Source organism: Perognathus longimembris, chromosome 5, assembly GCF_023159225.1.
Source record: "Perognathus longimembris pacificus isolate PPM17 chromosome 5, ASM2315922v1, whole genome shotgun sequence".
Lineage (NCBI taxonomy): Eukaryota > Metazoa > Chordata > Mammalia > Rodentia > Heteromyidae > Perognathus > Perognathus longimembris.
Window position 1 is genome coordinate 68,287,831 of NC_063165.1, and position 25,904 is coordinate 68,313,734.

Consider the following 25,904-nt stretch of genomic DNA (forward strand, 5'->3'; position numbering starts at 1 on the left):
AGAACAGCCCAAATTACTTTTTTCCTTATATTAAAATCAACTTTGATATCTAACCCTGCTTGAACCAATGGATAAAAAAAATCATACAGAAGATGCTAGCTGGAGGCATCAGCTTGATTTTATAAGACACTAAGTAGAAATGAAAATATTATTTTTAGGCAAAGATTCTGTAGCTGATTTTTCTCCCTTTGTTCAATGTTAAGTTATGTATGCCAAAGGAGTTTTTCACTCAGAACATTCATATGTGGCTTAGATATCAGATCTAAACTGAAATAAGGAAAGGAACCTAGAAGGAAAGTGGCAGTTAACTGAAAATTACTGGTCTCTAAGATGTAGCCTTTAATCATTTCTCAGAAAGAACTTAAAATGAGGAACATTTATTAGTGAATTATTTTTAGCTTTGAAGTGATCCCTAATGGCTTTCAGTGAAGTTCTGATTTAACCTTGGGATGAATTTCATTATCACATCTATGGACCAGCTCTTTCTCAGAACAGATTAAAACTATAATTTTATATAGGTATGCTCTATTTAATTAGATCAATATTCTACATCTGGTATTTTCAGAATTTAGTGATTATGAACTCTTAGAATTAAGAAAAAGTGTACACAATCCAAGTGTCAAAGTACCAAAACCATACAATTTCTTCCTTATGTATACATATATGCAAGGACATTGGCTTATATTCTTGAAAGTGGCCTTGAAATCCGGGTGACAGGTCTTGTTCTCCATATTTTATAGAGAGATCCGAGCTAAAGAAAAATGAAATGAATTATTTAAGGTCAGACTAATGGTTCATACTGAGATCCCATATATTTTCTTTTTCTTTAAATTATATTTCTTCAAGTGAAAAATGGAGAGATAAATGGGGAAATATTACATGTAGTTCTTTCTCCATAATTTAACAATAATTTGTCCAAGTGTATACTTGTTTGCTTATACTTTTCTGTCTTCAATTTTTTAATGAAATGTATTGATGTTTTGAAACAATATTCTTCCTTCTAAATTCACATAATAATGTTATCAAAATACAAAAATACATTGTTCTACAAAAAATTATTTGCAGTGTCATGATGGCAAACCCTGATACTTGTGTTAAGTCTAAACCAAAAAGAAATAAAGAAATGAAATTGATCCAAAGCAAATGGCTAAAAGAATTCTAATTCATTGATGCCTTTATTTGTTTTAGATTATATGTAATTTTCTGTTGCAACCCATGGGGGAAACAAGCTACCACAGATATTTTAAGCAGGAAGAGACTCAGTACAGGGAAATAATATCTGTAGGATGATTTGAAAGACTAGAAGAGTGGGCTGGCCCCTAGGCATTGTTCCTAGAATAACACAAGGTCCTCCTCCAGAAAGAACACATTCCAGGGCACTGCTCCAGGAAACTGGGATCACTGACTCACTATAAAAGTCATCCATTATCCACTCATCTACTGAGGGGCATCAAGGTTGGTTCCATATTTTAGCAATGACAAATTGTGATGTGATGAACATTATTGTGCTGATAGCTTTAGCGTGGTCTTGCTTGTAATCTTTTTGGTAAATGCCCAAAAGTGGGGCTGCTGGGTTGTAGAGGAGCTCTATGTTTAGTCTTCTGAGGAAGCTCCATACCAGTTTCCAGAGAGGTTGAACAAGTTTACATTCCCACCAACAATGTAGTAGGGTTCCCTTTTGGCCACATCCCCTTCAGCATTTGCTGTTGTTAGTTTTCCTGATAATGGACATTCTTACTGGAGTGAGTTGGAATCTCAATGTTGTTTTAATTTGCATTTCTTTTATGGCCTGTGATGTAGAGCACTTCTTCATGTGTCTCTTGGCTATTTTCATTTCCTCTTCAGAGAAGGCCCCCACTTGTAGAGAGGGCTGTTGGTTCATTTAGGATTTGTTTTGGAGGAATTTAGTTTTTTTTAGTTCTATGTATATTTTAGATATGAGGCCTTTGTCCATTGTATGGCTGGCAAAGATCTTTTCCCAATCTGTGGGCTTTCTGTTTATCTTGCAAGCTATGTCCTTTGCCCTGCAGAAGCTCTGCAGTTTGATGCAGTCCCATTTGTCCAAACTTTCTTTGATTTGTTGCATTTCTGGGCCTTACTTAAGGAAGTTCCATCCTATGCCGAGGAGCCCAAGTGTTTCTCCTATTCCTTCTTGTAGTGTTTTCAGGGTATGTGATTTTGCTTTAAGGTCTTTGATCCATTTGGAATTGATTTTGATGCAGGGTGATATATAAGGGTCTAGTTTCAGTTTGTTACAAGTGTTGAACCAGTTTTGCCAGCACCATTTGTTGAAGAGGCTGTCTTTCTTCCCTCTTAATTTTTTAGCTCCTTTGTCAAAGATTAAGTAGCCGTAGGTCTGTGGGTTCATTTCTGGGTCCTCAGTTCTGTCCCATTAGTCCTCAGGCTTGTTCTTGTGCCAAGTCCAAGCTGTTTTTATTACTATAGCTTTGCAATACAGCTTGAAGTTTGGTATTGAAATTCCTCCAGGGGCTAGGAATATGGCCTAGTGGCAAGAGTGCTTGACTCGTATTCATGAAGCCTTGGGTTCGATTCCCCAGCACCACATATATAGAAAATGGCCAGAAGTGGCACTGTGGCTCAAGTGGCAGAGTGCTAGCCTTGAGAAAAAAGAAGCCAGGGAAAGTGCTTAGGCCCTGAGTACACGCCCCAGGACTGGCAATAAAAAAACAAAACAAATAAACAAGAAATTCCTCCAGTGCTGTTCTTTCTACTTACAATTGGTTATTTGGGGTCTTTTATTGTTCCATATGAATTTCTGGATTGCTTCCTCTATTTCCTTAAAGAATGGTGAAAATGTGGTACATATACACAATGGAATTCTATGCCTCTATCAGAGAGAATGACATTGCCCCATTTGTAAGGAAATGGATGGACTTGGGAAAAAACCATACTAAGTTAAGTAAGCCAGACCCAAAGAAACATGGACACTATAGTTTCCCTCATAGGGAATAATTAGTACATGTTTAGGCTAGTCATAGCAGAAGATCACAATAGCCCAGCAGCTATGCCCTTATGAACACATAAGATGATGCTAAGCGAAATGAACTCCATGTTATGGAAACAAGTGTTATATCATTCTTGTAATTATTTTCAACATGCCATGTGAAACTGTACCCTTTTTATTCCTTTTGTATTCCATTCCTGTGGTTTTACCCCTGCTCTCACTGTATCTCATCTTAGTGCCCTAGATACTGTATAATACTGTGTATATGTGTATTAGAACTAGGGAAGGAAAAGGGAACACCAAAATCGAGAGACAAAGGATAAAAAGACAAATGATTCCAAAAACAATACTTACAAAACAATTTAGTATAAACCAACTCTACAACTCATGGGAGGGGAGGGAGATGTGGAAGGGGAAGTGGGGGAAAGATGAGGGAGGAGGTAACAAGTTGAAGAAGAAATGTACTCACTGCCTTACATATGACATTGTAACCCCTCTGTATTTCACTTTGACAATAAAGGGGGGAAAAAAGAAAAGGAAAAAAATGTCTTCCAGGAGTCAACAAGCCAGACAAGGGCTACTAGAATCTTCCTCTGGAAGAAATGTGCTATCTTCAAACATGCTTGTCCATAGATAGTAGACAGGATGATACTCTTTGTTTCATGTCTACCTTGTACATTTTTTGTATTCCTCTATTTGACAAAGTCCAATTTTCCTCTAGAACTCTAGTATTGCAGATATCTGAGAAAATGTAATGCCCTCCATCTCTTGTTGTTCCAAGAAGCACAGCAAAAGTAAGATGAGATTGAATAAAATGCTGTATAATATCTACCAAACATGAATTAAAATGTTTGAATTATGACTAGTTTAAAATTACATTTTCATCATTGTTGAGGCAAATGCTATTTTATGTAATTCTAAGAAAAAATACTGTCCATTAAATCAATACTAAAATGCTTACAGTTTTACAGCTAGTTTCAGAGATATTAACATCAGATATAGCATCAGAATCAGTGAAATACATTGTAATGGTGAATACCCTTTTGATGATGGCATGCAAACATATACACAGCAGTTTGCTGGTTTTATAAAGACAGCAACACTCAAATAAACCAACTTTTCCTTTAACTGACATGGTAATGTGTAAAAAGAAAGCAACAAAAGGATAATTATATGATGAAAGAAGAGATATGTTCTAGCTTACCAATACAGATAATTTTCCAAGTTACTCCAACTGTTTAAGGTGTTTAGTCCTTGGTAGGTTAAAATAGGTTACTTTACAAAGTCTTCTATTAGAGGTTCTGTTCTTGCTGAGAAATGGAAAAAGTACATTTTGTGGTTGGGATTCTTAAAGTACATTAAATCAAGCCACCCAACAGGACTAGGTTCCATCAACTTGAACCAGCTGTGCTTGCTACATCTTGAGGAGCCTGAATCTTACAAGAGAGGAGAAAACTGTACAAAGTCCAGGAATGTGTGCAAAACTAACTTTTCCAGAGCTGATTGGAAGCTTATCAGACATCACAACCATAAACTAAGACCAATCCAGGTCACTATAGCAGTATCTGCACATGAAATAACATTTTAAATATTAATCTAATTATAAGAAAAGTATTAAAAGGCAAACATGGCTCATATCTGAAATGCTAGCTACTTAGGAGATTGAGAGCTCAAGATTGCAATTAGAAGCTAGCCTGGGTAGTAAAGTCTAATTAATCATCAAAAAGCTGGAAGTAGAGTTGTGTCTCAAGTGGTAGAGTACTAGCCTTGAGTGAAAAAGCTCAGGGACAACACTCAGTCCTTGAGTTCAAGCTCTAGGACCTGCCAACATACATGTATGCATATATGCATATGTGCACACGCATGCACGTGTGTGTGTACACACACACACACACACACACAGGCTGGCGTGCTTAGAGAAAAATAGGTAGGGAAAAATATGGTCTGATTACAGCATGATGTCATTTATTGAGGACCTACTGTAAGTTACACATTTCTCCAAGTGCTTTTGGCCAATGTGAGCATCAGAGGTCCGTAAGATCAGAAAACTAGTATTTAGGAACAGAGATCTCAGAAGAAAGAGGTCTTGACAAAATTATTTCTGTGATGTCTCCATTACCCTGCTCTCATTTCAAGGTGTCAAATGAGCCTGCTGACCTGAGATGGGAACTTAAAGAGCTGTCTCCTGAGTTGCTGAGAGAGCTGCACATGTCTGCAAGCTTTAGTATTTTGGTGCAGCAGTAATATTCTGCTCCTGGGTACCAGCACCAAAATGTCTAGAAAGGAAAAGTCAGCCTGTGATATTTATGGTTCATAATATATTTGCTGTCAGCTCCAAGATTGCATATGTCATTTGCCAACAACTTGCTTATTTGATTTATACAATAATTAACTCTAGGGAAGATAAGCAGTGCTCTGTAGACTGGCAGCTATAATTAATAGATTCCTTGCAGCAAAGAAATCTTTATGAAATTGTGGATGTAAGTTCATCCACCACAAAACCAGCATCTCTCTAACTGCTTGATCTCCCATTCTTCAGGTGAAAGATACAGGACTTTGTATAGTCATGTAGTGCTTTGTAATTTACAAAGTGATTTCTGAAATAGGCTCTTTTGATAGGTCATCAAAACATCCTCATAAGTGGCATAGGAAAGACATTGTTAACTGTGCTGAGGCCAAAAGAAACACACTCAGAGAGGTTAAGTGACTTGCCCATGGACACAAACTGTCATATCTGAGGGAATCCTAAGTATAGCAAGTCTAAAGCCCTGCTGGACATAGTACTACATGTCATAGGATATCTGGAAGAGTATCTTTTTGAAGTACCTGGTTTTAAACTGCCTCTTCTCTGTTTCTCCTAGGCTTTGGGAGCTTCTGTTTCTTCTTATATAAAACAGGAACCAAAAAATTCCATTGCAAATAACTTATGAGAATTAAGTAAAATAAAGCATGAGGAATCTCCCCTCTCATGGTACTTAGGACACAGAAATTACCTCAGACTTAGCCTCTGGCTGATGCCCATTACTTATTTTCTTTCTCAGCCTGACTTTCTATTCTCTTCCATGGTCTGTGGCTGCTGAACTTGGCCAGGTACTCAGTTCGTAATTTTGCCCATGCCAAGCGAAGATTAGACAGTCTTAAAATGTGTTTCTTTAGACTCTCGTGCTTTAGAAATAGCACCAACAGATCCATTAAAAAAAAGATTATGCTCTAAAATAAAACAATGTCTGAGCCATGTTCACATCTTTGCCATGACAAGGACTCCAGTCTAGACACAGCAATGTGCACAAGCATAGAATTCTACAAATCATCAGTGCAGTAGCAGGAAGGTGCCTTCATGATACTCTTCAAGAAACTCAGAAAGACATACACAGTAAATACATAGTAACATTCATGAATCTGTTGCTCTTTAGATGACTTGATTGTGAGGACACAGACCCCCCCCCCAACTGCTAAAGATTACACTTAGAATTCCTTACAGAAGAGACACTTTAACAAATGACAGACTCATCCAATCAAATAGCTACAGCTGTTTCCCTTGCATCATTTCTTACGTAACTTGGCAAGGCCTTGATTGCAATTCCTAGTCCTCATTGTATCAAATTCTTTTGTAGTAGAATACTTCCTATCTAAGTGGTGTGTGTGTGTGTGTGTGTGTGTGTGTGTGTGTGTGTGTGTGAAAGAGGGAGAGAGAAAGAGGAGGGAAGGAAGGAAGCAAGGAAGCAAGGGAGAGAGAGAGAAAGAAAGAGAGAGATTGAATGCACAGGAATATTTATTGTTGAAATCTAACATGAAGTGTAGTTCATGAAATGGGTCAAAGAGTTCTTGATTTATTGTTCTCTCTGAGCATATTTTCATCACCATCAGTAATATGTCTTGAAGCACAGTTTCCAAGTGTATGATCTGCTATCTTGGCTATGGACTGTGACTGCAGACTTGACTGCAGAACAATTGTCTAAAATGTCCCTAAGGCAATTTCAGATCATATACTTATTAGGCTAGTCTATTTTTCTTCAGAGTCCCACAACCCTCTGTTTTACAAAGCACTCTACTGCAGAGTATGAATCTATTTAATTGTGTTGATCAACTTAATTGAAAGTAACAACCAAAATCTTCTGATTGGAACTGCCCTGCTACTGAGTAGATGCATAAGAGAAAAATCAGTGAAATCACCCAAACAGACATATGCTCATCACTTTTATCTTACATAACCAGGTTAGTATATTTTTCCTGGATTCTTGGTTAGTGTTTTCTTGAAATGATTACAGAAAAAGAAAGGATAACTTAAAAGAATAGAGTTTGGATGCAATATGCATGAACTACTTTTGATTAGTTTAGGATAGATTTATTTTTTTAAAAAAATAAGCAACAATTCCCCAGTTAATGGTACCATCTTAGGACATATTGATAGAAAGACAAGAAACATAGTAAATTCTCATGATGGGATTTATTGCCTAGATGGGCAGACAAAAAGCCCAGACAATGCTATGAAGCAAAAACTTAGAGGAAAAATCATAGAGGTGAAGGCCACATGAGAAATTAGGACTAGAAAACAACTTTGAACAAATAATGATAGAACTAAGACTAGAAGACTTGAATAGAAAATCACCTGGGAACAAAAGGGAGAGGACATGAAAACCAATTACACCATCCTAGCTTAGAGAATAGGACACTAACCAGAATGACTCTGCTGATGTCAGGAATACAGGGACAGAAGTTAGGAGGTTGGCAAGAGTAAGACCATGCTGGGTGCTGGTGGCTAATGCCTGTAATTCCAACTACTCAGGAGGCTCAGAACTGAGGATTCAGGTTCAAAGCTAGCCCAGGCAGGAAAGTTCATAAGGCTTTTATTTCCAATTAACCACCAGAAAACCTGAAGTAGAGCTGTGGGTCAAAGTGGTAGAGTGCTATCCTTGAGCAAGAAAGCTTAAGGACTGCACCCAGGCCCTGAGTTCAAGCCCCATGATTGACCAGAAGAGGAGGAGGAGGAGGAAGAAGAGAAGGAAGAAGAGGGGGAGGAAGGAGGGAGGAGGAAGGAGGAGGAGGAAGGAAGAGAAGGAGGAGGAGGAGGAGGAGGAGGAGGAGGAGGAGGAAGGGGAGGAGGAGGAGGATAAGGAGGAGGAGGAGGAAGGAGGAAGAGGAGGAGGAGGAGGAAGGAGGAGGAGGAGGAAGGAGGAGGAGGAGGAGGAGAAAGGAGGAGGAGGAGGAGAGGGAGGAGGAGGAGGAAGAGGAGGAGGATGAGGAGGAGGAAGAGGAGGAGGAGAAGGAGGAGGAGGAGGAGGAGGAGGAGCGGGAGGAGAGGGAGGAGGAGGAGGAGGAGGAGGAGGAGGAGGAGGAGGAGGAGGAGGAGGAGGAGGAGGAGGAGAGGAGATCCCTTTTAGATCTTCATATGCCTTAGATGGCTTTCTGAAGAGATGCTTTAACAAAGATTCTTATTTTTTCCCAGAGGGAACATTATCTTACTTTTGTGTAGAATCATATTTTATCTCCTTTTAAGGAACATAATTTAGACAATATTGAAGGTATCCATGTTCTTAAAGGCAAGTTGTAGATCATTCAGTACATTTATTTGTAATGTAATTTTATTTTAGAGGAGAAAGTGATATAATTAGAAAAACATGTGAAAGTTAAGATTTTCACATGAAGGACAAAATAATCTATTGAAGGAAGCACAGAGTATTACTATATTCCAGAATTCTTTGGTTTCTAATGAACATGACACTGTTTTCCAAATGTGTGTGTGTGTGTTTGGTGTGTGTAGAGAGAGAGATAGCTATATATATACAGAAATACATATATTTCTCTGTTTATATATTTATAAAGAAACACACACAAAAATGAATTCCCTATTTTTATTCTGACCAAACACCTGATTCAATGCAGTCTGAGAGGCATCTATCTGTCAACGGAGTGGAACATGGATGGAGAAGGCTGAGTTGGTAGTCATGGGTGCATCCAGAGGCTGACAGACTTGGGTTAACACATCGAGGATAGAGATGGGGAAGAAGGAACACGGTTAAAACCCCATTAGGCCAATGCGCTTTTGACTTATAAACAGTATGATGACTCTTGACATAGGGAGCAAATCTCATCCTACCCTGGCATCACTCTGTAGTGTAATACTTGCTCTGAGCATAAGGAAATTTTAATCTGATGGTGAACTCAGCAATTAGTTTGTTGTGGGGTTTGTTGTGATTTCACCACTAAGAAATCAATAACAAAAGGCTGGAGAGACAAATCTTTGGCTTGCTTGAGATGACTTAACCAAGAAAGGCCCCTTAGCTCTTTCACTAGAGAAAAAGTTAGGAAAAGTTTTTTTTTTTCAATTGTTATTTATATTTCAAAGATACCCAACTTTTATTAGGCTTGTACTTTTTTAATTAAATTAGGGGTAGTGATATGAAGGAGAAGCTTCAAGAGGAGCCCTCCTTTCTACTCCAGCTGTGGAGATTCTTCTGAAAGTTAATCACGAGCCTTATAGAAGACTTTGCTACTGAATGACAGTACTGGGGAAGAAAAAATGGAATAGCCCATTCAACATAAAATGTTCATTGGCTATCTTGTTCTTAAAATTTTTTCCTTGGAGCTGAATGCCAGTAGCTTATACCCGTAATCCTACTTAGTTGGGAGAAAGAGGAATCATGATTTGAGAGATAAGTCACTAAACCCCTTCTTCACCCATAGCTAAGCAGCGTAGCATGTGCCTGTCTTTCTAAACAGTGTAGGAGACTGAGATTGGGAAGACCACAGTTCTAGGATAGCCCTGGGCAGAAGAATGCAGGAAAATCCACTTCAATAGAAGGTCTCAAATTTGGATCATTTCAGGTGATGATTCCACAAATTCACAATTTAAGCCAATGACAATTATTAGAACCAAAGTTCTGAATCCTGTCTATTCACCTTTCCTTTCTCCTTCGACCAAATCCTCTTTGTATATCCCTAAAATCCTAGCCTTCATCACAGCGAGTCATAGAAATTGCCCACATTAACTTCTTGAGCTTTCGTTGATCATTCCAGTTTTTCATTTGTAAATGTAATTAGAATCTTTGACCCTTAGCTTTTCACTTATGAACTTAATAGGTAGATTCCTTTTTCTTTGCTTCTTTGTAAGAATTATAGCACACATATATTTTAGATAAGTGTATTTTTATTTTTCATTATATCTGCTTTACTACCCATGGCTCAACCCTAAGTATATTGTTCTACAGCAAAGGTTTTGAGCCACACATTAAAGTAATTTGAGGGCCTTTTGAAAAATCCCAATGCACAGGCCAAACCAAAGAACAACTGAAAGAGAATCTATTCCTGGGGATGGACCCAAGGCACCGGTATTCTTAATGTTCTCTAAATGGTTTCAATGTACAACTTGGGCTGACAAATAGCGACCAATAGTAATAACTAATTACTACTCCACGATTACCCAACTAGCATTATTTTCATAATTCTTTTGCCCATGAGATTTTCTTGGCATCATATGCCTTTCCATTCATTGCCAGTGAAAATGACAACAGCAACAACGAAAATACCTGTTATTCATCAGAGCCCAGATTATAGATGCCCCTGTCTCTCCAAAGTCCTCTTCTCTTCCTTGGCCACCACCACTCTATATTTGTCCTCCATCTCTCATTCATTTTTGTGCCATTTGGGGTGTGTGTGTGTGTGTGTGTGTGTGTGTGTGTGTGTGTGTGTGTGTGTGTGTGTGTACCAGTATTGGGTCATGAACTCGGTGCCTTACAATCTTACTTGGCTGTTTTCACTGGAGAATGGCATCTACCACTTGAGCTCCCATCTCTAGCTTCTGTTTTGTTGCTGGTTAATTGGAGATAAGAGTCTCTTGGACTCATCTGCCTCCTATTGGTTTTAAACCATGATCCTGTGATCTCAGCCTCTTGTAGGATTATAGTCATGAATATCAGCAACCCACATCCAAGTGATTAAAGATAGTGTAAGGCGTATTTTTTTCTAGATGGATTTTATGCTTCTTAAAAATAAACATTTAAATTTATTCATTTGCACCAAGTGAGTACTTAGTAAAATATTTTGAAATGAATTTAAAATTTCCCAAAAGAAATGATAAATCTATACCCTTCTTACAGACAATGTGGGTAATGACTTATGCCTTCTATTAAAATTCCAGGCTGTAATTTGCTATTGCTGGCAATGGTGGCCTGCTCATCAATGATAATGCTGAAGTCAGTGATAGCAGTTCGCATACAGGGCGATTCTCCACCTATGCATGCTGCCACATGGGCCTTAGTCAAGTGGCACTTCTTGCTCTCACAAGTGCATTGAAACTTTTTCTGTAACATTTGACTCCCATTAACTAATTGTTGTCAAAAACATCTATGTCTTCCCAAGATAATGTCTACTAAATGCTCAGTGCCTCAAGAGAGAGACAGAATGAACATGGGTTGCATGCAACTAATGCATCTTTCTTGTTTTTAACTAGTTCCTATCTCTTTTCTGCTTTCTCTCATCTGCTCTCTTAGTTTAAATCTGTCTTAAAGTGACCATCTCCATCCCCTAGCAACTGTCAACCCAGCTACCCCAAGGTCCCTACCATACATAGCATTTTCTCACAGTTCACACAAAAGCAGTTAAAAAGCCTGTCATAGGTTCTAACATCTGGAAGAAATATTAATAACTACGCAAGTGGAAAAGTAAATAAGCAAATGCTATTTTGGTGAAGAATATTACTTTAGAGTATGCAAAATATAAGCTATAAATTTCAATTAACTGATCAAAAATCTGAAATTCCTGTTAGCATTTAAGGCCAGAACTAGAGTAGGGTTCAGTCAGGTACTTACCCACAGTAAAGGAAAAACAAATCAGTATAATCAAGGTAATCACATTTAGTTCAATAATTTTTAAATATCAAAGCTAGAGTAAAAATGTATAATAAACAAATTATTCTAATTATAAATATAATTGATCTATATAGGAGAGATTCTTAAAAGTAACCCAAAAACTATTATAATCCATATTATGTCAAAAAAGTATAGGAACATTATTTCAAAATGCTATTAATAAATCCCCAACACAGTAATTACAGCCCACAGGTTTTATTCCATATAGATTTTAAGCTGTAACAACCTGTGGGAAGATATGGATTTCTTTGTTTAAAAAATATATTCTATCCCCCAAGGCTATAGTGGATTAATCCATAATAAGCAACAACTTATATTCCCTGCTCTGGTTTTGGTTAGTGGTCATAGTGTTTAATGTATTATTAAAGAAATGGCTACCAATCCTCTAAAACTGTGTCTGTTTAAAGATGTTTTGATTTAACTATTCACTCTTTTCTTATCTTGAATATCTAGCACTGAGCTAAGCAGTGAAAGTAAGATTAACCTGCCTGGGGCCTGCCATCACTGTGAGCAAACACTGAGACCTGACTACTGAGAAAAACTAAAGAAGCAGCTGGGGTTACCATGGAGATGGGATGATTTCTTTGTAGGGAAGGATGAGAGGACCAGCTAAAAGAAATCTCAGGTCAAGATAATATAATTAATTAGTGAACATAAACTTTGAAAACATCATTTTTTTTCTCTTGGAAAAGTGGCTTATTACCCAATCTCTGAAAATTTGACTAACTCCTATGAAACACTTCTATTTCAAGGAAATCCTCTCAAAGAAATGTTAAGGCAAGTATATAAAGATTTTTCCTCATGATTTTATTACAGTATTTTTGTAACAAAGTAAAATTTGTTTTAAAAGTAATAAACCTAACTAGCCAATAATACGGCAGTGCTGCTATATAGACACTGTATAATGGAAACTTGTAATGATTAAAGGAAGAATCAGAAAGACGTGGAATGGTGGATGCACCTAAACTCAGAAGTGCAACAGCATCTTTCCTCCATACCCACTGCTACTAGTGTGTTGGACATGCAGAATCTCAGGCGGTCCTGTCAGATATACTGAATTTGAACATGTACTTTAACAAAGGTTCCAAACCACACTATAATGACTTGTGTTTCTTTACTTCTTTCATCTGTTTTTCTCTTTCTCTTTCTTTCTTTCTTTGTTCTTTCATTCTCTTTTTTTGTGTGTGTCATAGTGGGCTTCACATTTGCTAAGCTGGCATTCTATTACATGACCCATATTTTCTGGTTGTTTTTGCTCATTTTCGGGGCTGGCCTCAAACTGTGATCCTTCTGTTCTCAGTCTCCCATAGCAAGCATTACAAGCGTAACCATGTGTAACCAGCACAGGGCACATTATTTGCACATGTGGGTCTCCCATAGCAAGGATTACAAGTGTAACCATGTATAACCAGCACAGGGCACATTATTTGCACATGTGGGAGTGTATGCATATGTGCACACATCTATCTTGCGAATGGGGAGACATGATCTACCACTTGAGCCAGAGCTCTGCTTCTGGCTCTTGATGGTTTAGAGTTTACGGAGTTTCCTCCCTGAGCTAGATTCAAACCATAATCTTTAGTTCTGTCTTCTCAGTAGTTAGAGCTATAGATATAAGTCAATGACTCCCAGCTACATGATATGCAAGGAGGAACATTTTGATTTATTTTTGACTCTCCAAAGTATAACTTGATGAGTAGAAAAGAGTGGATCTGTATCAAAAAAGACTTAATGATTCTTTGTGGGGACTTTATTTTCTTTTCATGTTTTCTAAATCTTCAGCTACCAATGTATACTTCTTAGTTATAAGGAAAAGAAACCATAAGTTTTTAAAATGTATTTTCTTTTGAAATAAATATTGATAACTAAATTATTCTCTCTCTCTCTCTCTTTCCCTCTCATTCTCTCTCTTGTGCTTTGTATTTTGGAACTCAAGGCCTTGCACTGGCTCAGCTTAATTGCTTGGTTAGTACTTTACTCAGTGAGTCATATCTCATGCACAACTTATTTTCTATAAGAAAAAATTTCAAGGGCTGGGGATATGGCCTAGTGGCAAGAGCGCTTGCCTCTTATACATGAAGCCCTTGGTTCGATTCCCCAGCACCACATATACAGAAAATGGCCAGAAGTGGCGCTGTGGCTCAAGTGGTAGAGTGCTAGCCTTGAGCAAAAAGAAGCCAGGGACAGTGCTCAGACCCTGAGTCCAAGCCCCAGGACTGGCAAAAAAAAAAAAAAAAAAAAAAAAGAAAGAAAAAATTTCAAGTTAGTTACAAAAGAAAATGTGTCAAATTAAAAGTATAATTTCATGTAGTTCAATGACAACACTTAAGTAGCACATGCAAAAATCCCTATGTTCCACAATTATTTAATTATAATTAAAAGTATAAGTTTGTATCAATAAGTTCTATGACCATATATCTAGTACACTTGTTACTTAAAGTATTCTTCAAATTCTTTCCATAGAACATCTAGTCTTTCTAGTCTTGGATTCAGTTTTTCTACTTCTTAAAGATATGAAAATTTGCCCCTCAATGAGTTGTCTGAGAACCCCTTCAGATATTTTTCCATGGTTCCATATTAAAACTGCTAAAATGCACAATTTCCCTCTTTGGTCTTTCATTTTGTTTTAGGCTCTCAAAAAGTGTGTGTGTGTGTGTGTGTGTGTGTGTGTGTGTGTGCATGTGTGTGCACAACCTTGTGTGAGTGTGCTGGTCCTGGGCCTTGGCCTCAGAACTTTTAGCTCTCATTTGCCTTTTTCACTTGAGTCTGGTGCTCTACCACTTGAACCATACATACCTCCACTTCTGGATTTATTGGTTAATTGGAGATAAGAGGCTTACAGACTGTCCTGCCCAACGGCCTTTAAGTCTAGATCCTCAGATCTCAGCCTCTTGAGTAACTGGGATTACAATATGAGGCACTAATACTGACCAAAGCCTCCTTTCTCAAAAGCATAGCTTGCATACCATTTTTGAGATTAGGGCACACAGAGGAAGGAAAAGACCACCTTGCCCAGGTTGTCTTAGTAGCACTGAAACAGACAGAAAAGAGTAAATTGGAAGACAAAAGGAAAATAACAAGGAAATCCTCCTAAGCTAACCTTCAGCAGCCCCAGTACATAACAGGATGTGTAAGTGACAGGAAGAAATCTCATCCTCCTACAAACCATTCCTATGTAATAACGAATCTGCACCCGTCTTTTAAGGAGATAAAAAGTACCTCACTGCTCATCTCATTATATGGCTCTACAGAAGGAGTAGAAGAGCAAGGCTTACCAGCCAAATTCCAACAAACCTCATGGGTCCAAGTAGATGTCTGTGTTCTGCTGTCGCAGGGACTATATGCATTAGCAATAGGTGAGCCAAGCCAAGAGGCCACTTTGCAGAGAAGTCACAGGTAGGAATGAGGAGGAATATTACAGAAAATACGATCCTTCAAATCCAAATGGAAAGTCCCATTCACAGGATTTGAGGGTAGGCTTTTCCACATAGCCTTTCACGGAACCTTGATAATGGACTTACAGTGTGTTTGAGAGTGCCCTCTGAGAGTCAGTGAGGGTCAGAGTAGTTCCAAGTTCATCCAGCCCATGAATGGCAGAACAAGGACAGCAGAGGCCTCCAGAACCACTGCCCTCCTGGTCCTAACACAGCAGAAAGCATGCTTAAACATTTAAGACACTGAACTGCACCCAAGGCTCCTTGTGGCCAGGACAACCATCTGTTCTATTCTATTGCCATGGAAGTATTGAAGTTGAGATGAAGAAAACCTTTGGATGACTCCACTAAGCAAAAAACAGCTTCAAAGAGTAGCTGATGCTCCCAGGGGAACATGAACTCTGCCTATGACATGATACGAAAAAACACATGTGTTCTAAGAATCATGATCTCCTAATGCAGGCATTTTAAATGAAAACATCTGGCTAACACAAAACAAAGCTGAGCTCTCTCCACCTCTCTGTTTGTCTATCATATATCTGAGTAGAAAAGAAATACCAAAGGAGCTGAGTGTTAATAGTTTATGCCTGTAATCCTAGCTACTCAGGAGCTGCGATCTGAGAATCACAGTTCAAAGCCAACCCAGGAAGGAAAGTCTATAAGATGCTTATCTCCAGTTAACCACCAGAAAATGAGAAGTGGAGCTGTGGCTCAAAGTAGTAGAGCACTAATCTCAAGAAAAAAACAACAACAAAAAAAAAGCCTCAGGGACAGGACCTTCCCTGAGTTCAAGTCTCAGGACTGACTAAAAAACAACAACAAAAAAATTACCAAAGAAAACCATCCTTTGATGAGCTTTATCTTGGTCATGATTCCAGAGCTATGTATGGTATGATACCTTGGAGAGCATGGTTGAAGTTCATTTTGGATGACCTTGGGCTGAGATTGAAAGGTCAGAGTTAGGAAGTCACACAGAAAGAGTTCTAATCCTGGCTCCACTCAAGCCAGGTCTGTGGTATATGTTCTGCTGTAAAATTAAAGTATTTACCTTAAATAAACAAAAGAAATACTTGAAAAGTACCAGATGGACATTATATCTGGTAATATCATAAAAAATTAATTTCTAAAAGTAATAGGACTGGTTAGACTCATCTGTTCAGTTATTCATCTTGTGTTTTCCATGGCCTATGATTTCTTTATTTCGTTCAGTTTTATAAACACATTGCCTTGCAAGTCTTTCTTCAATAAATGAGCATTGAATGGATGAAAGAACTAGAAGTACCTTCAAACCGTGCTAACCTCTCTCATTTCCTACTACTCACAAAATCAACTTGTTCTTGTTTATCAGTATATGAGATCTCTTATATGCCATAATTATATCCAGTACTACAGATCTACGTCCAATACTAGCAAAGGAGAAAAATACAGCCATCAGCATGGACTTTCCTCCTACTTCCTTCCTTCAAAAATAACAAAAACATCAATAAAGTATGCCAAGCTACAAGCAGACTTCCTAAGGTGAAAAACCAAATAACATGAAAGTGTTTTCTTAGCAATATGTGATTTAAATCTCCTGACTTCAAAACTAGGTCTGACTAAACTATATCTAGTTTAGTTATTAATTGTTCTAAGAAACAAAATAGGAAGGAAACAAAGTATAAAATTTGATCTTGCTAGTGAAGGTTTACCACAGAAGTTTGGTTATCTAACTTACCTAAGTATATACTAAAATTCTGTTGTATGGCAGATACTAAATTAATTCATTATGAGTAAGACATACTCTTCTTTCCAAAAAAATATGCTTGCTGCCTAGTAAGAAGACTGAAGTTTTCCTTTTCTACTTCCATCTCCTTAAATTTGTAAAGTTCTTATCTCATTAGTTCACCTTTGTAATACAATGGATTTGATAAATATCCATATATACATAATATATGTATATAATATATGTATATATGTTTGTAATATATGCATATCTGTGCTGGTACTGAGGCTTGAACACAGAGCCTCACACTCTTGCTTAGCTTTTTCTCTCAAGGCTGGTGCTGTACCACCTGGGCAACCCTTCCACTCCTGGCATTTTACTGGTTATTTGGAGGTAAGAGTCTCTAGGATTTGCCTTCTTCCAACTGGGATTCTCAGCCCAACTTGGCTGAGTTATAGACAGATGATTGACAGACCTTGGATACCTAGGAAATATCTACATGCTAGCCAATATTTTTTAAATGAACCTACTTACAAAGCAAAGCACCATTTATTTTAAAATACACCAAAGTGTAGCCTCAGATCTATTTAATGAAATTAAAAATCGACTGTTTATATCTCATTAATTATAGGTTACACAAAATTGATGAGTCTGACAGATACATATATTCATATCAATACCACATTGTAGCAAGGTCACCCATTCTACTCCATTCCCTTCACCTTCTACCTTCACAAACCAGCCACTGTTGTGATAGCTGTGATTGTAACTTATCTTTACCTATTCTAGAATTTCGTATAAACAGAATCATATGCCATGTACTCTTTGTAGCTCTCATTTTTCTCATCTCTGTATCTGAGATTTTTATTCCTGTTTTTTTCCTCTATAGCAATAGTTTCTTTTGTTGTTGAGTAATATTCCATTGTATGGATAGAGAACTATTTATTTTGCCATTCTTATGTTGATGGATATGTGGGTTATTTCTTCTTGTAGGCTATTATGAATGAACATGCTAGAGTGACACTCATCTTGCTGTGGCTTTATAGCAAGCTGTGAAATGAAATAGTATAAATGAAATGTATTTCTTTAGAAAAATTATTTTGGTTACTGTAGGTCTATATAAATTTTAAAATAAGATTGTTCATTTTTCGAAGAAGGTGCTGCTAGAATTTTCTATTTTTAATTCAATTTTATTTTGTTGTAAAGGTGATGTACAAAGAGGTTACAGTTTCATGAGAAAGGTACTGAGTACGTTTCTTGTCAAACATTGTTACCCTCATTTTTCTCCCACCTTCCCTCGTTCTTGACTCCCCCTGACTACCTCCTGCCCCTCCCCCCTGCCACAGGTTGAAAAGTTCATTTCCAACCTAGTGTCTTGTATAGCTGCTACATTGGTTTACCCTTTGTCCTTTATTTCACCATTTTGTTATTCCCCTTCTCTACCACAAACCAGATAAATGTGTATACAATACTCAGGGTACTAAAATCAAATAGAGTGACAACAGGGGATAAACCATAGGAAAGAAAATCTAGAGAAAAAGATTTAAGTTCACATAGTACACTAAAAATAACAACAACAATGAAAAACCTCTTGTTTCCATATCTTGGAGTTCATGTTCTCTTAGCTTCATCTTATATAATCATATGTACATAGCTATTGAGCTATTTTAATTCTCTGCTAGGACTATCCTAGATGTATACTAATTATTACCAATGAGGGAAACCATGGAATCTATATTTCTTTGGGCCGGGCTCACTTCACTTAATATGATTTTTTTCAAGTTTTTCCATTTCCTTGTGAATGAGGCAATGTCGTTCTTTCTCATAGAGGTATAGAATTCCATTGTGTATATATACATTTTCTTGATCCATTCATGTATTGAGGGGCATCTGGTTTGGTTCCATATCTTAGCTATGGAAAATAATGCTGTAGTGAACATAGTTGTGTTGGTAGCTTTAGTGTTGCCTCATTTGTGATCTTCTGTCTAAAGGCCAGAAGTGGGATTGCTGGGTCACAAGGAAGCTCTATGCTTAGCCTTTTGAGGAACCTCCACGCTGCTTTCCAGAGGAGTTGAACCAGTTTACATTCCCACCAACAGTATAGTAACATTCCCTATTGACAACATCCCTGCCTGCATCTACTATTATTCATTTTCTTGATAATGACCACTCTAACTAGGGTGAGGTGGTATCTAAATGTGGTTATGATTTTCATTTCATTTATGGCCAGAGAGGTTGAACATTTCTTCATGTGTCTATTGGCTATTATTTTCTTTCCCGAGAAGTCTGTTTTTAATTCTGCAGCCCATTTATTAATGGGGTGGTTGTTTCTTTGGGGATTTTTTTTAATTCAGGGACTTAATTTTTTGAGTTCTAAGTATATTTTAGAATGAGGCCCTTGATGTTGTATGGCTAGTGAAGATCTACTCCCAATCTGTGGGCTATTTATCTTGCTAGTTATTTGCCATGCAGAAGCTCTGCAGTTTAGTATGATCTCATTTATCCAGCCTTTCTTTGATTTGTTGTGTTTCTGGATCTTTATTTAGGAAATTTTGACCTGTGCCAAGTAGCCCTAGGCTATCCCCTATCCCTGAAGGGTGATACATAAGGATCTAACTTTAGTTTTGTACATGTGTATATCCAGTTCTGCCAGCAGTTTGTAGAAGAAGCTGTCTTTCTTCCGTCTGATAATTTTGGCTCCCTTATCAAAGATTAGGTGGTCATAGGTCTGTGGGATCATGTCTGGGTCTTCAATTCTATTCCATTGGTCCTCAGGCCTGTCCATGTGCCAGTATCAAGCTGTTTTTATAACCACAGCTTTATAATAGAGTTTGAAGCTTGGTATTGATATTCCTCCAGCACTGTTTTTCCTGCTAAAGATTGTTTTCACTGATCAGGGTCTTCTATTATTCCATATGAATTTTTGGATTGTTTCTTCTTTATCATTAATGAATGTTGTTGGGATATTAATTTTCTACTTCAGTAAAATAGAGTCCATAGAACCACTTCAGGTGAATCCACATATTAAAAATTCTATGTTGTGTTGGTAATGTGCTGGCCTAGTGGTAGAGTGCTTTCTTAGCATACATGAAACCCTGGTTTGATTCCTCAGCACCACACATCCAGAAAAAGCCGGAAGTGGTGCTGTGGCTCAAATGATAGAGCTAGCCTTGAGCAAAAAGAAGCCATGGACACTGCTCAGGCCCTGAGTCCATGCTCCAGGACTGGCAAAAAATAAATATTATGCTTTCCAATTAATGACTCTAATATACTTTCCTACCTTAAGTGAAATTTTTAATTTTCTTTAGCAATATTTTGCATGTCTTTTCTTAATGTTCTTCTTACATAGTTTGTGGTTTTAATTCAAATGTCAATGACATGATTAAAGATCATATTTTATTTGTTTGTAGACAAAATGAAAATTACAATTAGCTTTTATGTATTGACTTCCTTAAATGATTGAATTCACAGTTGAACCTAGCTGAATGGTTTCATGGGAATACTATTTAAAATGGATGTAATCTCTTGAAACTTCTACATCTATATCTGGTTTTCTAATATTTGTTCTTCCTGTTTGGTAACTGATGTATTTTAAAGACTTCATACTTCATGGAAATTTGTAAAGTTATTAATTTAAAATTTTCATAATATTGCAGTGTTATATTTTAACATAAATATGATTTACAGATCTATAAAGTACTTTTTCTTTTCTTAAACAGCCTAATCTGTAGCTTGTCAATTTTATTGGATTCTCTCTAAACCACTTTTTGTTTCATTGACTTTTTTATTATTTGTCTACTAACTGCTTCTTATTAACTGCTTTTTTTCGCTTATCTTTGTTATTTCCCTCCTTCTACTTAAATGTTTAATTTGCTCTTATTTTTTCATCTTTGTAAAGCAAACGCTCAGAACATTGATCATATAATATTGTCATTCTAATTTAAACATTTAAAGCTAAATACTTCCCACTATTTCAGTGGCATCCCAGAAATTTTGATATACTGTAGGTATTTATAATTTAATTTTAAGAATGCATAATATTACATTTGAATTGGCCTTTGGGTTATTTCAACATGTCTCTTCATTTGAACTGTTTAGAAATTTTTGAGGTTCGTGTTTGTTTATTGTTACTGATTTCTTCTTTCTATACCATTATTATAAAAGAACATTTTAATTTATGACTTGCCCATGATCCCTCTGGTTTTATCTTTTGATTTTCCTGTGTTCAATGGAAAATATGTTTATTTGGTAGTAGTTGAGTAGATTTTTTTTATAATAACTGGTTACATTTATTTAATATATAATGTTAAAACTTCTGTGTATCCATTGTTTGCTTTTTTTTTTTTTTTTTTTGTCTTTTCTTTTTTGGTACTGGGGATCAAACCTAGGACATTGCACTTGCCAGGCAAGCGCTTTGCCACTGAGCTACATCCCAGCCCTGCTTTTTTAACTTTCTAGAAACTATTAAAAGGGTATTAACATAACCTAGAGGTCTAATTGTAGATTTATTTAGTTCTCCATTTATCTTGGTCTACATTTCCCCTATGTGTCTTGAGGTTTTGTTATTAGTTGCATAACATATAGAATTATTGTCCTGATGTGTTCTCTTGTTGATTGAACTTTTAAATATCCCAGTTTACAGTATTTCTGTCTTAGAATTTATTTTGTATATTTTCCAATATCAAATAGTCACCACTGCTTTCTTATGATCACTCTTTTCAGGGCCATTATTTTACTTTATTTGTTCATTTATTTATATTTGGGTTGGTCCTGGGGCTTGAACTCAGGGCCTGGTTACTGTGTCTGAGTTTTTTTTCCTCCATGTAGCTATCACTCTACCACTTTGAGCTATAGCTTCACTTTCTGCTTTTTTGGGAGTTCACTAGAGCTCAGGTTCTCATGGACTTTTCTACACAGGCTGGCTTTGAACCTCAATCCTCAGATCTCAGCCACATGAGTAGTTAGAATTACAAGCATGAGCCACCAGTGCTGGGCTATTATTTCACTTTTAATTTACCATACCTGGAAAATGTACTTGTGTGGCCCTTTTAATGCTGAGCGTTGAACCCAAGGCATAGAAAGTGCTCTATTTCTCCAGCCATGCCCCAGCCCATATATATACTATATATAAACACATATATACATGTATATATATATATGTGTGTGTGTGTGTGTGTGTTCATGTATATATCTCCCATATATTTTTTATTTATTTTTTTTTTAGTATTTTAACTTGGGCTGGCCTTCTTGAACTCTTAGTCTTGTCTCTACTGCCCCAGTCTTGGGAATTACAAATGTGAGCTGCCCAATTTGGTTTGACTCGCACCTCTTAAATCAAATCAGGCACACTTTACCATATTTACTTTACTGAAATTTAATAAAAATATAAATATAGTTAGTTTTAAATCTCTTTCCTTGCCATTTTCTCTTATCTAGTTATATTTGTTTTAATTTCTGTATTTAATTAAACATAGTTTCTATTTCATAGCTCCATTTATTGCTAATTTGGTATGACTCTAATATGTGTTGCATGGATTAGCATATTCATCATTGACTTACCCTACCTTGAATTGGTGAAATTTCTCTTCATAAACATCATAAACATTGTCAGCATTGTGTCAGCTTGCATTTTCCAACCTCTGGGGTGCTGATATGTATTCAATTTTTGTCTTTATAAACTTAGAGTACATTGGTGTTGCTTGCTATATTTGGCTTTACATAGCATCTTTGCATAATGTAGTTTAAAACAAAAAAAATATTTTTTATGTTTCTGAATATAAATTCATGTGCTTTTTATTCTTTCATATAATCTGAAATTCTATGTGTTATCATTCCTCTTCAGGCCTGAAGAACTTTATTTAAATATTTTTATAATACACATCTGCACTCAATGTTCTTAGTATTTGTTCATATGATAATAACTGTATTCTACCCTTTATGTAATTTTGGATTGATAGAATTCCTTGAGTATTTTACCTGAGTGCTTTTGGTTTGTTTTATTTTTGATAAATGTATTCACTTTCATCTTTTTCTTCCTATCTCTGCTTAAGAGTTTTTCCTTTATATTTGGTTTCATCATTTTGATTCTTCATTGTCAAGGCATGATATTTTTATGTGCTTAGCCTCCTTGATATTTTGGACCATCCTGGATTCTTGGATAGATTTTTTTCACCAATGGGGTCATTTTTTGGCATTATTTCTACATTTTCTTTGTACATTTATTTTTGTTTCTTCTTTCTCTCCCTCAGTTCCATGTACATATGAGCATGTTAATATCCCACAAGCCACTAAGGTATGCTTATTTTGTGTTCAATCATTTTTTATTCTGTATGTTCCAGTTTAGATGGCATATATACATTTTAATCTCACTGATTTTTTTTAACTTCCTTTCTCAGTATGCAACTTTATGTGAGTTCCATACAATTGTTTTCTTTCTGAATCACACTTTTCAATTCTAGGATATCCATTTGGTTCTTTTCCTATAGAATTTTCAGTTCTGGTTGGGTCTCACATCTGTTTATTCTCCTTTTGTTTTAAATTCTTTATTAAATTTAAATTATATCAGGTTATTGTCATCTACATCTTCTTTTTATTAACTTCTCATTATGTATCATAATTTCCTGCTTCTTTTGGTGTGTAATGATTTGAAACCCTAGATTTTACTGTCTCTACGAGATTTTAAATTTTTCACTAATAGCAAACTTATCTACTGATGGATAACTTTGGCATTGAATTTTAATTTTTTAATTAAAATTAACTTACTCAAACAGTTGAATCTGTGTATACTTATTCAACTAATGTTTATGGAGTCTCCAGTAGCTACCAGTTTTATTCTTGTCTCTGAGGATAAATGGGAAACACTGCCAGTGTCGTCCTGCAGAACACATTCAAGAAGGATATTGTTAAAAAAAAATGTGTTAGCTTGGGTCCAGTTTCACCTGTTTCCTGTGTATACCCTTTCTACAATCTCAGGTGAACCCCCAAATCTCATTCTGGCTAGCTAGACTTGAAGATCTCCCTGCAGGTATAAAATCTAAGATCATAATGTTCAACTCAAATATTTCAGTGGCTTCTGAGATATTTGAACTTCTCTACTATACCTCATAGATTCTTATCTTGTATGTGCACATCTTGGTATTTAAATTCTCAAGCATGGTATCAATGCAGATTTCTGGAGGTCTTCCCTAGAACATTCTCTTATCCTATGCTATAAGCTAAGTCCCAAACTCTTTTCTCTGTTTTCTCTATTTTGTAAGATAATTACTTTCTTTGGAACCTCCAGCCCTAGACTTTACCTGTGAAAGTGCCCCACAAGGAAAGGCGGTATGGTTTTTGCTCCTATCGGTGATCATAGCACTTTGTCCCATACATCTCTAAAACTAAAACCATGTTCATGTCATACAGTTTTACTAGTTTTATAATTTGGGGAGGGGGGCTGGGGATATAGCCTAGTGGCAAGAGTGCCTGCCTCGGATACATGAGGCCCTAGGTTCGATTCCCCAGCACCACATATACAGAAAACGGCCAGAAGCGGCGCTGTGGCTCAAGTGGCAGAGTGCTAGCCTTGAGCGGGAAGAAGCCAGGGACAGTGCTCAGGCCCTGAGTCCAAGGCCCAGGACTGGCCAAAAAAAAAAAAAAAAAAAATTTGGGGAGGTTAGTTCATTAAGGCCCTAATTGGAAACTTAGGCCCTAACAATAATGATAAATAAAGGTGAAATTAAAGCTTAGAACAACAAAAAATGTCTAAGTGCAACTGAAAGAGGTTAAGTGAAGTCATTAGTAAATGACAAAGGCTGGGTTTTTACAAGTCTTTAATGTCTATATTTTTCCTGATTGCCACAATGCTTAATCAAAGCAGATTGCTTCAACTTGGTTTTCAAAGATTTAAGATTTTGAATTGATGGACTGTAAGAGCAGAACTCTTCCTTGATAAAGGGAACAGAATATGGTAGGAAGTTATCAAGAGCTAGACCAGAGTCAAGATTTTGTGTGGAGAAAACTGAATTATTTGAGTGAGACCAGTCAATTTTTTTATACTGAGGTTTGTTATTATTGTAGCCACAGCTTTTTTTTTTTCCAAACTTAGCAAATACGTAATTATGCACATTCTCTATTATAGAATATTCCCTTTCTGGGTTTTCAAATTTATGAATATTGAAATTGCTGCCAACTTATTTACACAGATGACTGAAGAAGGTGAAAGAGAAAGCAGAAAGGGAAAAGGTGAACCTTGGCTCTTTGTTTCACACTATTCACATTTTTTCATAGTAATCTAAGGAATTTCTCCCATCCTACTCAAATATCAAAAAGCCTTGAGTTGCTGAAATTCCCCGCCTGAGATCACAGGAGATATGCAGCCTCTCTTCATTTAGCTAAAATTTTATCTACAAAGTCTTCCTTTCAGCTCCTGACCCCCTCATCCTCAAGGGTCATAGTCTATTTAGAACTATTATTCTAGCAGCTTCTATGCTGCAGGCAGGGTCACAGACCTGCAATCCCAACCCAAAGTTCTGAAGAGAATTCCCATTCTTCAGTTGTACAGAATTGCTTTCTCTGTATGCAAACAAACTTCAAACACAACTGTGAGGTTTTAAAATGTTTTCAATTCCCTTTGACATTTACAATATACTTTGACTTTCCCCCCAGATGATATTTAAGCTGTCTCAACATTACACAGCTCAGTGGCTTCTTTTTCTTAATAACACCAACCTGAGCTAACTTAGACTGAGTATTCCTATGAGGAGCTATGTCCCTACAAGTATGACATCACTCAATCCTCACTTGATCCTCACATCAACAGTAAGAGACAGGTTACCTCAGTTCCTAGATAAAGAAATTGAAGTTTGTAATGTTGAGTCATTTGTCCAACCATGTCCAGCAGTAAGGGTTAAATTCAGAAGTTTAAACAGTTGAAGAAGACAAAATCCAACCCATAA